The 16,847-nt window shown below is 37.6% G+C and overlaps 1 protein-coding gene and 1 long non-coding RNA gene across 4 annotated transcripts in view; one reads left to right on the top strand and one right to left on the bottom strand.

The window, feature by feature from the left end:
• LOC131840157 (uncharacterized) overlaps positions 1–7,137 on the bottom strand; it is a 511,540-nt gene extending 504,403 nt beyond the window's left edge. The window contains exon 1 of the long non-coding RNA XR_009357224.1: positions 6,998–7,137. This is a non-coding gene — a long non-coding RNA (uncharacterized LOC131840157). The remainder of the gene's footprint in view (positions 1–6,997) is intronic.
• A 206-nt stretch (positions 7,138–7,343) lies between these two features.
• FANCL (FA complementation group L) overlaps positions 7,344–16,847 on the top strand; it is a 307,120-nt gene continuing 297,616 nt past the window's right edge. For all 3 annotated transcript variants that reach the window (XM_059187733.1, XM_059187732.1, XM_059187731.1), the window contains exon 1: positions 7,344–7,699. The gene's annotated coding sequence lies outside the window, so the exon portion shown is untranslated. The remainder of the gene's footprint in view (positions 7,700–16,847) is intronic.

Here is a 16,847-nt window from a genome sequence, read left to right as displayed (position 1 = left end):
GGACGCAAGTGAGGTAACCACTACAACTACTGTAAGCTTCAGTTTTATCAGTTTATAACTACTGTAAGCTTCAGTTTTATTCAGTTATAATGATAGATAATATTCTATTGTTTCCTGCTAATATCATAAGGAAATAATAGCCCACATGTATTGTGTATTTATTACATGCAATATAACATGACTGTTCTATCTCATTTAATTATCACATCTATCCTATTCAGTTTGTCACTACTTTTATCCACCTTTTCCAGATGAAGATACCAAGGCACAGATGGGTTCAGAAACTTGTTCAGGAACACACAGACAGCAAGTGGTAGATTTTTAACCTAGAAAGTCTTAGTCTGGAGGACATGCTTCTATAGACCATACTCTCCTGCTTCTCAATAAGCATCATAGGGGTTCCAGTGAATACAAACGCCTGTTTCATGGAGGCAGAGGGATGTGACTGTGGGATGATGGGATTTGGACAGGCAGAGGGCATTCCTAACAAGCTGTCCACCAAGCCCTTCCCAACGCCAGCATATTAAAATGCCTATGGATATATATACTATAGACCATATACACATGCCTGCGTGTACACACACACACACACACACACACACACACACATTCACTTAAGTACTTCTATTTTTATATAGGTTTGTAAAATAGAGCAGGATTCTAAGAGAAAATAGACCGGAGCGACTGTGGTGATGCCTTCCCCTGCTAAAGTCAAAGCCATGTTGGTGGGAGCCAAGTTTAAACTCTCAGCCCTTTCCCCTGCTCGAAAGCGGACAACCTGTCAATCAGTACGGAGACACCTTACCCAGGAGTGGAAAGGCAGTCACCTAACTGCTCCCTACCAATTTAGTTAGGGATTCGTTCTAACTCTTATTTGAAGTGCCTAGAAATTAATGTAATATTTCCTGTCCTCATTTGCATTGCCTGCGGGCTGGAAACGCCCCCTGTGAGGGCCACCGAGTTAGGCAGGGAGCTGTATCCAGGGCAACTCAGCACCAAGTTAAAGCAGGAGGAGCCCTTGTAGAGTGGCGCTGACACTGGGATTAGGATCTGTTCTATGAGACCGTGCCAGGCTGATAGATTGAAGTGGCAATTTGGGATTTCACCAGATAGAGAAGTAAATGTATTAGAATGAGGAAAATCCAAGGAGAGGAAAGACTGGGGGAAACCATACAAGTTGGCGAGTGAGGTTTTGTTTTGTTTTGATTTTTTAAATTCAAGTCTCTCCTTTTGGCTTTGCATTTGAATCCTGAATTTGAGCATCTCTTCTGCTACTGCAAATATATTAGCAACGTGGATTGCCTTTGTTAGTCTAAATTGCCATGTGTTTGCAAATACGTTTCAAGAGAATGCCACTCAAGAGAATGCTTCTCTTGGACCCAAATCACAGTGTCTATAAGTAACTCTTGACCTTGATGCATCTGTGCCCTGCGTGCATTGAAAGTAGGTGCAGAGGCTGTTGAAATCTTCCCAAACTATTCATCTCTTATTGATTCACTTGTTCTATTGTGAACAGAGAGACACCTACACACTAGTTTAAAATTAGGAGCTCCCAAGACTGTGATGAATGAAGGCGACATGGGACTCGGAAGTACAGAATTTTCTCAGCCAGGAATGGCTGGAAACCTTATTATCCTGGCACATCCTAAACACATTCATTAATTTATTTCTTTAGCCTACAGATCCCCAAACATTTCCAGGATCACTATTTTTTCTTAAGCTTAATTACTTGGCAATTCTTCTAAGTGCTATATAACTTTTAAGTGAATAAAAATAAATTTTGAGAATTCACATTGATTGGGGAATACTACGAAATGTTGGCAGGGGTGGGGTGGGGAGGAAGGCAATTGGAACTACATTAGAAACCAGTAACCTACAATGATGTTGTTGTGTACACACCGGGGAAAAACCAATCCGTGCCCATAAAAAGTTTATGAAAGAAGCTCGGACCCCTTTAAACATGTAGATTTGTCCTCTATTGCCACTGAAAATATTTCTCTTATTTCCAATACTTTTACAACTTAGGTAAAATAAACACAGGCTCCGCCATGCTCACGGGAAATCTGTTACCTCACTTTCAGAGCCAGGGTTTATTTTTAAGCTGCTTTTTCCACCTAAAAGTTAGTTAACATTTGGAAAAATCCAGACAACTCATGGGTTCCTAAATCCTAAGAAAGGCCCATATGGCAGGGAAAAGCTGCAGGGCTAGGGTGAAGCGTGTGGGCATGGGTTTTGCTTCTCATTGTAGTGATGGTGGTGGGATGGTCTCCATATTTTATATCCTCTTCACCTCTTTGTAATTCCTCTGCCTGGAGTAGTGACAGTGGATTCAACTGTCTCCTTTGGTCTTATGTATGGATAACTCTGAATCCATGCATACATTTCAAGCCCTGCTCCTTTGTTCATGCTGATTCGTCCATTCAGAAGACCTTCCCAGAGGCACATACGCAGGAAACGTTTGCCTGGGCCACTTACAAAATTCTTTACCCAAGTTTGCATTTGTAATTTGCACTATTTATCTTAAAAAGGGACTCAACAGTGTACACACTTCAGGTTTCATAAACCTGGACCTTTCCCAGGCCTGTCTTATGCTCTCTCCACGTGTTCACGTCCCTGTTCATCTCCTAAAACACTGGTCAGGACCTTCTTTCCTCACCTCGCTGACCTTGTTAGTACCTGAAAGCCTTGTTACAAAGTAAGGAAAAATGGGAAAACAAGCCTGGACGGCAAACACACCAGACTGTTCTTTTATTAACCTTGGTCTCCTCTGAAAAATATAAGACATGTCAATAATGAGAATCATTTCCATTTGCATTTTTTGAGAATATTATAGAAACGCAGGGCAAAGTTAATGTTTACTTTAAAGTCTAGTATCACGGGTCTGTGTTTCACTGAGGTAAATGTTTTTTCAACAGAGGTCATTTGCTTACATCCAAATACATTATTGATTTCAGATTGCTTTCATTTATCGCTAAAAATTTAAATACAAAATTAATTCCCTTTAGAGCTTTTTAACACTATAATCTCGAAAAGTTAGCTGAAACCTGTAAACCTTTATAGAAAACCTGTAAAACCAAAACGAAGACAAATTCTGAAAACCTTTGCCTTCCAAACAAAGGAGGATTCCTTTTTTTTTTTTTCTTAAGATTTTATTTATTTATTTGACAGACAGAGATCACAAGTAGGAAGAGAGGCAGGCGGTGAGGGGGGACTCCCTGCTGAGCAGAGAGCCCGATGTGGGGCTCGATCCCAGGACCCTGAGATCATGACCTGAGCCTAAAGGCAGAGGCTTAACCCACTGAACCACCCAGGTGCCCCAACAAAGGAGAATTCTTAACATCATAAATAATGTGTCTATGATACAATATATTACTTCATTTTTTTTTTAGTAAAACAGCACTTTATATGCTTCTAATACCTGGCATATAGAGAACAATTTTTTAAGGTACAGCATTTTACAACCTTGTGGGAGAGATTTCTTTATAAACATATCTCATGTGTCTGAGAAATAACTTGTAGAAGCTAAAAGCCACCTCCACTTCTTCAGAAAGCCAAATCTTGACAGTTTGTTACTTAAAGACATTTTTGCATTAGAAAAAAAAAAAATTGATGGGGGCACCTGTGTGGTTCAGCCAGTTAAGGGTCCAACTCTTAATTTTGGCTCAGGTCATGGTCTCAGGGTTGTGAGACTGAGACCCACGCCAACCTCTGCTTAAGATTCTCTCTCCCTCTCCTCTCTACACGCCACCACTCCCACCCCAGCCCTGGCCCAGGGCCACTGCCCCATTCACGCTCTCTTGTTCTTTCTCTCAAAACAAAGAAAGAAAGGAAGAAAAAGAAAAAAGATGAAAGCATGGATGGAAGAAGAGCAAACAAAATCTCACTGTCCTTACTTTCGATCTGGAGCAGTGCTTCTTGAATATGATGCACGTACAGAGCAGACAGGGGTCATGCAGATTTCGGCTGGTCTGGCCTGGAGCTAGAGTCCGCCTTCCTCACATGCTGCCTAGTGATCCTCAAGCTCCTGGCTTCTAGACTATGCTGCTCAGCAAGGGTCTAGTAGAAATCTTTATTCTTTCTTCCACCCTCTCCAACTTACTATTTATTTATTTATTTTTGAAACATAGTCTGAAAACCTATGACATTCACACCTCATTAGTGACTTAGAAGAGCTAGAAATTTCCTTGTTAAGAGCTCGAGTTGTCAATGGTTTGAAAAATAGCTAGTATGTGGATAGGAAGAGAGGGCTAAGGAGAAGATCGGATTGATGCCTAGGCTGGAAGTAAGAAAGACTGAATTTTCACCAGTGGAGCTAAGACGAATAAAAGTGTGATCCTGGATGAGTCACTGGGTCTTTCCAAGCCTCTGTCTCTTCATGTTTAAAATCGGGATGCTGGCCTTGTGGAGGCCTCCCTCTGGTTTCTAGATTCTGTAATGTTGGCCATGTGTTTGCCCATGTCACAAAGGACAGCACATAACTAATCTGTTTACGTGGGCTATTTTAATAATCAGTACAGAAGGCCAACCAACAGATCTGCATAATCAATATAAGGATATTGGGACTTAACATCAATTAGGAAGATTGCCAGAAATAATAAATACTTTGTTTCTTTCTTTCTTTGTTCATTTATTGCCAACTCTAGACTCTGCTTTTGTGCTTTACTTCAGTAGAAGGTAGTTCCCAAAATGAGAGCCAGGAAAAGTGAATCAAGACTTGTCTGTACCATAATCCATGTATATACATCAAACCCACAAGCAATGGGGCTTTGGATGAATCACCCAAATTCTCTGCAAATGGGCATTTTAGTCCCCATCTTAGAAAACTAATGCCTGACCCTACTAACTCACAGGACCATTAAGAAACCAGAGTGGGATACAATATACACATGCTGCTTTAGAAAGTTTTAAAAAGTGCCTTGCAAATGCAGGTTATATTTTTATCATTCCCCACATCTTTTCTGAATAATTTATCAACTAGCAAACAAAAATACACTTTGCATTTTGTTAGGCAGGCATTTTCTTTTCATCTATTTATTGACTAAAATAAACACAAAGAGGCAGGAAAAACAGAAAGAGATGAGTAAATGAAAGAAAACATTCTCCGACAACATGCAGAAATCTATGGAAATAGATTTTCTCTGAAGAAAAGAATCTATTAGAATATTCTTAATGATCTAATAAAAAAGGGAAAAGACTCAAAAGTTTCATAAATCATTTTGCACTTATTTTGTTATTAGGAGAAGAGGGAATTGTGTGGCAATACGTAAATTATGAACAGAAGAAATTATAAAGTGCACATCTGCAAAGGAAATAGATGTGTACTTCACTGGGAATACAGTTAATAACTGTGCCCATTCCATTTTACATTGTAATGGAGTAACTACCAAACTATTATGGAAACGAAAAATTTCCTCGACAAAGTTGCATTTTTAATAGACCCATAATATGTAGTGTTGTTCTATTTTTCTTCTTACTGGATGAGTACAATGATCATCATGCTAAATGTGATCTAAATTCCATCTCTTCTCCCTGCTCCTCTAATGCTTGAAGTTTATGTAACACATTAAAATATGAAGCAGGCGCTAACCCATCAAAGAAACTAGAGAAATAGTTGTAAGCATTTGTTTGGATTCTTTTAAATCCCAAGACAAGCAGAAACGCACATCACTACAGAAAATCTGAAATATATTTAGTCACCTTGCAGTCTGGCAAATCTAGCTTTGCTTGCCTGGCCTTAAAAGTGAGACAATTCTTAAGTCCCTCCAATGTAAGTCTTAGTCACATAATTGAATAAAGGTAGAATTTCCATCATACCTTCTTCCTGACTGAAAATAAATAAACAAACAACAGATGTGAGGGCCTCTGGATTCTTGAAGCCTGGTTAATGGAAGTTTCTGCACAACTAGAAAACAGTATTCTTTTAAAGCCTTATTCTTTTAGCCCTAGTTGAAAGTGTTTTTTAGATCTGTCCTAGAAAATGCAGTACGCTGTGCATAATGAATTCTTACTTTCATAATTAAGGGTTTTGCACTACCTCCAGATCACCACTTTAAACATTATTTCTCAGTGTCCAGGACTGTACACATGAAAGTTTAAGGTGACTACTGTTTCCAGGGGATCTATCCCTGGAACTCCTTGTTTTAGCACACAACATTATTTTCTTAAGGCTCCTAAAATTCAAGAAGAATTTTGAAAATACCCAATAGGCATTCATCTTTTTCTATTGCTGCAGCTGCCGTCATTGGAACCCTCACCATCTTGTACCCAAGCCCATGTGCCACCCTCCTAAATAGCCTCCCAGCTTCTGCCCCTCCCCTTTCCACCCTCTATCTATAGGCACAGTCATCTTTCTAAAGCCCAGTTCTCTCAGGTCAGCCCTTGACCTTGATTCCAGCTTCAAACCAAGCATTCATGGCTACCTCCCCTTCCTTTCCAAGTCCTGCTGAAAAGGCATAAGAGATTTGGTTTTGTTTCCCAGAGAATAAGACCCTAAGAATTCTGGTAAATAAGAAAGCAAGCCAGAAGCAACCGGATAAGGTTGGAGGAAACGAATCCAAAGCAAATGGAAGTAGATGGAAGGCCAGAAAGGCCAGAAGGAGAACTGCAGCCCAACCCATCCGAGGAAAGATCAGCCCAAGTTGAGTCAACAAGTTCAAAGAGTTGAAACAGCTGCTGGCAAAGAGGGACTTGAAAACACAGATGCACCTCCGAGAACTTACTCCCCTCTTTCCCTCTCTAGGGTGTAAAATGAACATTAGCAAACCACAGTTTTTCCCCAAGAAAAAAACCCAAGATTGCCTTTCTAAACAAAGTGGGTGATGGGCTGGTAAGTAAGCCCAGTGAGGAAACTGAATGTAATATTACACCTTCTCGCCAGTAATAAAGGAGAAAATAGAGATCAGAGCGCTCCAAGGCCACCATAAAGCCTCCTCTCCGCCAGTTGTGGCAGTCCTCCGAGGGCGCACCTCCTCCGCACCCACACCACCTCCAGGCAAACCTGACCAACACGCGGTGCTCCCATCCGAAGTTGGAGAGGGGGGTGTCTGTCGGAAACCTCCACGCTGCGGAGCAAACGCGTGTGGAGGATCACCTTATTTTAGGGACGGCAACAGGACAAACGTAAACGGGACCGGGAAAAACTTGTGGAACAGATGAGTTAATGAAGAGAAGATACTGCTTGGCCAACAACAGGAAACCAAGTATTATCATCTTCATTTTAAAGCTGGGGCAACATTACTAAATAAAGGTTCACTCAATCATCCTGAGTCATGCAACTGGTCTGTGGGACGAATCTGTCCAACAACATCTGCTTGACTCCACAGTCTGTCTTTCCACGAAAGCACATTCTGTGCGGGGTGAGCAGGTCACCTTTGGAAGCGAGGATGATGCGTGAGATTGGGGCTGTAAGGATTTGTAGAAACGGGGCAGGTGGAAAGGAGAAAGGAAGGGTGGAAGGGAATCCTAACCCGGGGAAGAGTGTGAGTAAAGCGTGCAAGGCGTGTTTGGAAACGCTCGACGTCGAAGGTGTGTCCTGGGGAAGTGTAAGACAAGCAAGAAAAGCCAGGGTGAAGACGGATGTCCTAGTTCTAAATGTCCAGGAGTAGAGTTTCAGTTCTGCCCTCGAGCGCAGTGAAGAACCGGGGAGAACCTTGAAGCAGAGAGGAAGCTCCGAGCGGTGGCGACAACATCTTCCCGAGAGGTACGCAGATTCTGTTGGGGAGGGAAAAAGACGGAGCAGCCGCGGTAGGAGGACATCTGGGGGCTCCGGGTAGGACCCCGTCTCAGAGACGGAGCCCTTCCAAGAAGCGCTGCCATCCCTTTAAACTTGGCACATGCATGCTCTGCCTCTATTAGAACTCTAGTTTCGTTTTCATTTATCTTTCTACTTTTACTAAAAGAAAAACATATGTTCAAATTGAGCCCTGGTTCTAACCAGTACATTTCAGATCGCTAGTGTTAATGGGTCAAGCCCCTGGAGGGCTCCACATTTAGAATAGGCTGTTCGCACAGGCATTCCGGGCTCATACGTTTTGTCCATGCCCCTGAAACAATTGATGTACTCCAGTATATGGTGTATGTTTTTTATAATTACACCAGAAGAAAGCATTCTTTATGGAAATAAATGTGCTTTTTAAAAACACATTTCTGAAAAGCAGCAGGCAAAGCATTAATAACAAAGTGAAATGATAAACCGAATGGAAGTCTGAGAAAAATTCTATATTTGTATTATACAGGCATTGTTTTCATTCCTGGCACCTTATTTTTCATGTACATAAAGAGAACGCAAGCTACAGCAGGGTGAGACAAAGATCAATGCTGAATGTATTACTTGGCACTGGTCAGACGCAGTTTAATAAGAAAAAAATTGATCCATTAAGCTAAACCTAATTTTTGGCCGAAAATGGTTGAAATCTCTTCTTTATATTGCTAGCTTCATAAAGACCTATAATATTTGGAAGAAACAACTCAAGACTGAGTTTAATAGGATTAAATGTATTGCAAATATACTTAACAAGAATCTATCAAGTTGTTAATGATTGCTATTAATATCAAACAATTTTTGTATAGAATTTTTTATTAGAGCAATTGTAAAATACAGCCGTAAGAAATGTAATATAAAAAGGTTTTCAGGTAATTTGTAACAGCTACAATTGCAGAACTCAAATCCTAACCTACAAGATACAGTAATTTATTTTATCATTCAGTTTCTAACACAAGTGCAATTCAATTTGTAAAGTATTTAAGTGCTGGTCTTAGGCCTGTTTGGCCAAGTTCAGAAGGACCACATCTCCAGCTGGTAGTAGTGTTCTTGCCTGTCCAGAGATTGTAAAGCAGAGGAGTTGGTGTTATCAGATTTTGAAATGTTTTTGAAGGTGCAATACTCACTTCGAAAATATTATTTTAAAGCAGCCTCATCTCAGATCATTAAGAAAGCAGAAGTTTTAGTCTCAAATTTCACAGAACCCTGGAACTTGAAAGAGTATGGAATTCAGTGACTGTCTGGTTCAATCTGCCCATCTATAGATACAGAAACTAAAGCTACAGAACTGATTCTGTAAAATAATCTGCCAAGTGTGCATACACTGGAGGAAAGCTGAATGTTTTTATTCACGAGATGAAAAATGCTGTAATGAAAACGGAGGCTACAGAAAAGTGAAATAGACACTTGTAGCCATAACCACAATATATCAACCTGAAAAACACATGCACAATAAGTGCCTTTTTCCTAAATGATAAAGATTTTGGTTCAAATGCTTTTAATTCTTTATTTCCCTTTCCGTATAGGAATAGTCACTACAATGTAACAATAAATCCAGAAATACACACCTGCACACACATACACAAACACTCACCTATAAACATTTTGCTCCAAACTTAAAGAATCAATATTTTAAATGGATTCATGAAAATTAGAATGTTTTAAAGATCGTGATTTATATAAGCAACTATACTAACAACATATTTTTAAAATGACTGTATTCTCAAAAATTGGGAAAGAAAAATCATGTTCTTGTACCTGTTTAAAAATATATGTTTATAAAAAATAAAAAATTAATAAAAAAAAAAAGAATGAAAACACACACACACACACAAAATATATATATATATATCCCCTACAGCTTGGGTCCTGGGTGATGAGTTATGCCCTTTTACCTTCAGGGTAGCAATTTAAATCCCATGCACATCAGGAAGGAGGAAATATTGTTTCCATTTTAATGGCTGTCCAGCGTTCTATGCAAAATGGATAGGAGGTTTCAGTTCAGTTCTTAGTAGATAGATGCTTACATTATAGAATTGTCACCCAGGAGAAAGGACAAGAGCTGAAAGATTATGGGGGAGAGGCACCCTCTCCCCTATATACACTGGGACATCTAGGGTGCCTAAGAAAAATGTCTTTCAGTTTGCAGGGGTTGATTAAGTATTCCTCATAATTACTGGATTGATTATAGTTGGTAAAATCTGAATGTTTGCCTGTGCATAGGTTTTTATAGGTAGGAACAGTGTTGGTAGCCAAATAATGTCTGTGACCATTAGATCATGGGAAGCTGAGACTACCTTTCTCTGAATTACAACTCCTGAATATTTTCACTGCAAAGTATGATGTAAAAGCTCTGTTGATGATTAATTTGTATTTTAAGCATATAAATCACTTCTTGGTTGCCATGCTAATACTGATTTAGAAAAATACACACTTCAGTTTATATTGATCTGTTTTTCTAATTCTTCATCAGAAGGGTCTAATATGGTTGCTTTCGCAATTTACTTTCGAAGTTATCCTTTTAGGAGATGAAGTAACCAAAAAATATTGAAAATCCAAAGTAAATTACATCGTACCAGTTAGACTTCCCTAAAGAAATGGATACACCTCTGTAATCCGCTCAGCTCACAACTAATAGGCAGGGGATTCAGCTCTGTCTTCATCTTTACTAAACTATGACTCTATTTGAAGCACACAACATTTGTCTTCAGAACACCTATCAAATATTTAGTATCTCATCTAACACAATTAAATTTCCTATGAAATTACAATCTACATTATGAATCGGAGCTTTAAGATGTATATAAAATCCACAACTATATTGTGATACTTACTAGAGCACACCAAAATGGGATGCTTTGAAAAATATTATGTCTTAGTTTCAAAGCTCCAAACATGTAATTTAATAATTTTTTTTAAATCCCAGTTTTCTTGAAACTGGTTTGCTTACAAAAGTTGGGTTTTTATGTAATTTGCTAATGGGGAAAGGGCCTAAATAAACGTATACTGGGGAGAAAAAATAAACCTTAATCTTCTAAATGAAAGTAGAACTTGAATATTGCCATAGGAGAGCACACAACAGATGTCATTCAAAGCAAAGAAAGAGAAACCGAATTATATCTATCTATGCATATATGTATGCAGACAGAATAGATACGTGTGTGTGCATGAAGACGATGATCAGACAGACATATATTTGAAGAATTTCATACTATAAAACAAAAGCTAGGGAAGGAGATATCAGGTGATAAGGACTATTACAAATTTTCAAATGAACTATATTTAACTAAATGCAGTCTCTCGAGTAAAAATAATGACAGAATGGGAAAACCTTGCTGGGTCTCCTATCCTTCAATGTCATCTAGAGGGGAAAAAATTGCACGCAAAACTGTAAACAGTGGATAGAGTATCTAGAAGTAATCGATGTTTCAGAATTCATTAAACTGTGGAAAGGAAATTAATAAAAGAAATCTCAACACTAACAAAAAACACAATCACAGGAGAAGAGATCTAAAGGAATCAAAGATAGTGAAGGAACTTTAAAAGGGAAGTAAGTTTTAGAAATTGCTGTAAAGATATAGGCTATATCAAGGAACTCATAAAGCAGCTAAATCACAGTCTAGTACGTGGCGCAACAAGAAAAAATGTCAGAGAGGAGGACAAAAATGAAAATTGCTAACCATGTCATAAGATAACTTTCTTCCTTTCCACTAATACAAACACTAAAAATGTTTCCCAGGCTTAAACCAATGATTAGTTCTACGTGGAGTCCTGATTCTATTTCCTAGAAATATTTTGTTAGAATGGCTGGCTATCAAACAACATGTCTCTGTATTCCTTTAAAAACTTGTAACAAAGCTACAGAATACATCTGTAACCGCATATCATCAGATATTTACTACTGTTGGTGTAAAATTGTTTTTATTAATTCACATGATGTCCAAGTCCTGAAGCTAAAATGGAATCCAGGTCTTTTGATTTTTGGTTTACTTTTGAAGTTAATCTTAAACGCTGCTTTTCCATGAAGTTTCCTAATAATATGTAGTAGGTTCCAGCTAATCAGGATAATGGAGAGATGGAGGTCATAGATCACCAAAATCATGATTAAGACAAAGCTAATAAAAAGATGTCTTAATGGAGTCAATGTTAACTGAGTTAAAATTACATCCAATTGGCTAATTTAATTATGATGCATTTAGACAATGGAATACATGCAACTACTTTTTAAAAAAAAGATGAGGTTGATATGTTACTATGTTTCTATATGAATATATAAACATATACTATACTGAAACGCAAAAATGAAATACATTGTTATTCATGTGAAAAGAGGGAGTATGTATGTGCATAAAACTTCGACTTTATGGATGTATTTTAACATCTGAAATGCTGTACACCAAATTAGAGTGATTGCCCCCCAAAATATGTCCAATATGAGGATAATCTAATTTGTTCTTGTTTTTACTAGCCAGTCCCTCCTGCAGATCATGGCTCTTATTTCTTCCTCTCAAAACACTCTTATTTCAGTGTCACAAGCCCTAGCTCCAGCACACCAACTTATTCTTATCAAGTTGTTAAACATGAATCCCATGGTGGTGTTTGGATCAGGCTAGCCAACTAGAACCTTTATCAAAGTTACCTTCCATTCTGAAATCATTAGGGTGTTATCTCTTTGTTTTTCAATCTACTTGAAGAACTTAACCAACACTCAGAAAATTCAATTTATAGTTTTATTTTTTAAATTAAAAGAGAAAATCTCTTCCTCCATTTAAACTATAATGCAAATTGAACAGTTCTTCTTTTTCTAACTGTTCAACAATTTCAAGATTTTTTTCAAATGTTAAGCATTTTCCTTTTTACATTAGGTTCACAACATGTCAAGTACATGGCTACTCCTCTGATGGGTAGGTAGCATAGATTTTTTGCATGTAGCAGGAAACACTGCATGGCATTTATTAATACATATTTCCAAACAGTAGATGTCTTCTGATATCTAGGGTGTTTGTTTTGAGTAGATTTATAGTGGTTCTATTTCTCTTTTAAGCACAGTAAATTTGCAAATTGATTAAATTATAATTAATTATATTTATTTTCTGATGACTGCCTCTCTTGCACCACTAGCTAGTATAGTGTCATATAACTAAATCGAATAGGCAGATATACAAACACACAAGGGGAGGCATTTAATGTGGTGTCACAAATCTTTCAGTTTGTATAGTTATCATCCCACCCCTTCAATCCTTTCTGCTTCTTCCCTACTGAGAAAATGAGAAACAGAGAGAGACATTTTTATATTCTTTGCCTTGGGTATATATTCTCTTCATCTAGGACATTTATTAAGCTGCTCAGAATATTTGCAAAAGATATATATTATTTTATTTAACATTAGCCTTTCCCTCCATCACTGAAAACAGATTTATGGAATTTCAATGATAAAAAATAGAGATAGGATACTGGAAATACTAAGTATAGACAAAGTCTTAGCAGTGATTCTTCCAAGTCTGTAAATGCATATAGGGTGTTTTCATGGTTATTTACCTGTGTTGACCCAACACTTTTGGGAGAAGTCTAATTAAAGTCATCAAATGTTACTATAATTAGTCCCTAAAATTAACTATAATTAAAATGACCAAGAATAAATGTATATTAACAATTATGTGTGTTTAGTCAGTAATATCATTCAATCTGATCATTTTAATAGATTATATATAAATGTATATTGTTGAATACACATGTTGAATATAGTTGTTAAAGCACATAGCTATCCTAGGCTTATAGGATTTTACACACACACAAATACACATATATATGTGTATCTGGAGTATTGTGAGCACCTACAAAATTGTCTTTAAAGTATGTATTATCTTACTTTTCATAGCCATATATTATGTGGCCTATGATAAATTAAAAAAAAAAAAAAAGAAAGAAAGAAAGTTAAAAAGCCCTGAATTGAATTTCCAAGTGGAATAGAGAGTACACAAAAGAAAAAAAGAACCTGGTAGCCATAGGATAGATGTTTGAGGACCCCACAGAATGAAAATTAAGTGGAATAAAATAAACAAAGAGACTGAGTGGGAAAAGCAAGGGGAAAAAAGGAAACTAGGTTATACATTCCTCCAGAGAATTATCTTTATTTTCTAGTCCTTTTGTATCAACCCTCAACACTTACATTGTTGTTTAACATATGGTGGGCTCTCAGTAAATGTCATTGACTTGTTGGAAAGATAGAGCAGTAAGCATATTGGCTAAGGAGAGAGGAAATGAATGTGTGGGCAATTTGCAAAGTTGACACTGCTCATTCTCCGTATTACCTAATGGATATTTTTCACGTCCTGTATCATTGATGGCATTGGTTTCACTTTTTTATAGCCCCAAATTAATAACTCAATGATTGAGAGGTGCATTTTCTTTAGCATGTAGGTGACTGAAGTTTCCAAAAGAAAACTTTCTCAGGATCCTATCCAAAAACAAACAAACAAAACTATAATACAAAGAGAAAGTACTAGAATGTTATGTAGGTGATTAATGGCCTTAAAAACAAAGCTCATTTACTGATCATGGGAAAGAGTCCTATAGTCTACAGACTGAAACAGAAAAGGTCCAATTCTCAAAATACTAAAAGGAGCTCTGCCCTCATTCTCTTTTCTATCTGCAATTAGAATTGTAGAATTCTCACTTAAGAAATTAATGGTATTTTTTCCAGCCTTAAAAATAGGGGGATACTGTTTTCTTAAAGGGAACACACATATCAAAGCTGAGGCTCAAGTATTCAGCCAACAAAGAAATTATTCACCAGAATATTTGGCCTGAAAGATGCTTAAAAATATGCATTCCTTCTTTCCAAGGTGGTTACTTGTTGTTCTTAAAGGAAGGTAGGAGAAAGAATCTGTCAACTGTTTGGCAGCCAAAGACCATAAGAAAAATTATCCTTCAGGAAGATAGCCCCAATACATTTTTTAAAAGTTAATCATAGCAGCAATGGCCACAGTTGCCAAACTGTGGAAAGAACCAAGATGCCTTTCAACGGACAAATGGATAAAGAAGATATAGTCCATATATACAATGGGGTATTATGCCTCCATCAGAAAGGATGAATACCCAACTTTCGTATCAACATGGATGGGACTGGAGGAGATGATGCTGAGTGAAATAAGCCAAGCAGAGACAGTCAATTATCCTATGGTTTTACTTACTAATGGAGCATAAGGAATAACACGGAGGGCATTGGGAGAATTGGGGGAAATCGGAGGGCAAGACAAACCATAGACTGTGGACTCTGAGAAACAAACTGAGGGTTTTGGAGGGGAGGGGAGTGGGGGGTTGGGTGAGCCTGGTGGTGGCCAGTATTAAGAAGGGCATGTATTGCGTGGAGCCCTGGGTGTGGTGCATAAACAAGGAATCTTGGAACACTGAAAAAAATTAAATTTTTTAAAAAAGCTAATCAACTGCAAGAGTCTGAACTGCAAAATGTTCTGAGTTCAGGGAAAAATGAAAATTTTTCAACTCAAAGAAGTAAACTTGTGGTTATTTCATTACCATGGAGAGCATACCATTTCAGACATGGCACCTCCATTACCAACGGGTACCATAGAAAGATTTGTAAAAGCATGGAAAAAGAAATGCTTTTTTTGAAAGTCATGAAAAAGGAACATAATTATATATGATTAAGAGTCAAGATCATTTAGGGGACAGTAAAGTCCAGTACAATAAGGGTATGGGTTTGAGTCTCACCTGTGCCATTTTCTAATTATGTGATCATGACCAAGTTACACCATTTTTCTGAAACACAATTCAGTAAAATGGATTAATTTTACATGCAAAGATATAGTTACCGAGAGTTTCCATCTCAGATCCGTTCAGGGTAGGAAGTTAGTCCTTGAGATTCAAGTTACTTCTTAGCCCAATGCTATAAATATTCTTAAAGGAGAAATATATGCAGGGAATTTCAAAGAACAAGTATCAAGTACTTTTGGTGCATAAGATAAGACCATGTCTCTGTGTGTATGAATATGTTAAATATACATTAAAAATTTCCCAAAGTCTACATATGAAATGATTGGTTGTATTTCTTCCTGGGAAGTGAGACTAGGAGTTTTAAGAGGGGGAAGAGCTCAGGCAGGGAAATTTTCACTTTCATTTTATTCTCTTCTGTAATGCTTAAGTCTTAAACAATGTCATATATATTATATGATTCAAAAAATAGTTTGGAAGACAAATGAATTATCTCAAATGTCAGCATGAGGTCATATATCTTTTTCAGTATATGAAAGTAATTAATCCATGCTCCTTTTCTCACAAAGAGTAAATGATCTATGAAACGTAAAGTATAAAAAAATTACCAAAAATAATTTATTTTGAATAGGGGATTAAGATGGAAATAAATGATTTTTTTAAACAATGCTTTGTAATATATGATACCGTTGGGCTAATTACTAACATTTATGTAGTAAATAGAACAAAATGTTCTCAACATTTGGTCCTTAAGACATAAACAGCTAGGGACGCCTGGGTGGCTCAGTTGGTTAAGCGGCTGCCTTCAGCTCAGGTCATGATCCCAGTGTCCTGGGATCGAGTCCCACATCGGGATCCTTGCTCCGCAGGAGTATTTCCAAAACTCCCTCTGCCTCTGCCTGCCTCTCTGTCTGCCTGTGCTTGCTCGCTCTCTCTCCCTCTATCACTGGCAAATAAATAAATTTTAAAAATCTTTTAAAAAAAAGACATAAATAGCTAGCACTATCACTACCATCATGATGAAGACTGTAAACATCTGAGACAAAATGTAAACACTTTTAGGGTAGGAAACAGAACCATTCTTATTCATCTTCTTATCTCCCTTGCATATCACAATGCCTAGTACATGACAGATCTTCAATAATCAATTGTTGAATAAATGCACAAATGAGAAAAATGAAAATAAATGAATGGATGACACAGAAGTACATCCGCTCAGTACTTGCCCCAAACTGTTAGTGACTGTGTTGAAGATGCCCACCTTTTCATCCTCAGCTCCACCCTGCTTAGAGATCCTGCCCTAACCCCTTCGAGTACATCTTCCTTGCTAACTGACTAGTGGCTCCTTCCTCTGGTC

This window comes from Mustela lutreola, chromosome 9 (genome assembly GCF_030435805.1).
Source record: "Mustela lutreola isolate mMusLut2 chromosome 9, mMusLut2.pri, whole genome shotgun sequence".
Lineage (NCBI taxonomy): Eukaryota > Metazoa > Chordata > Mammalia > Carnivora > Mustelidae > Mustela > Mustela lutreola.
The sequence above is the reverse complement of the archived record's forward strand: the minus strand, read 5'-3'. Positions and strand labels throughout refer to the sequence as shown.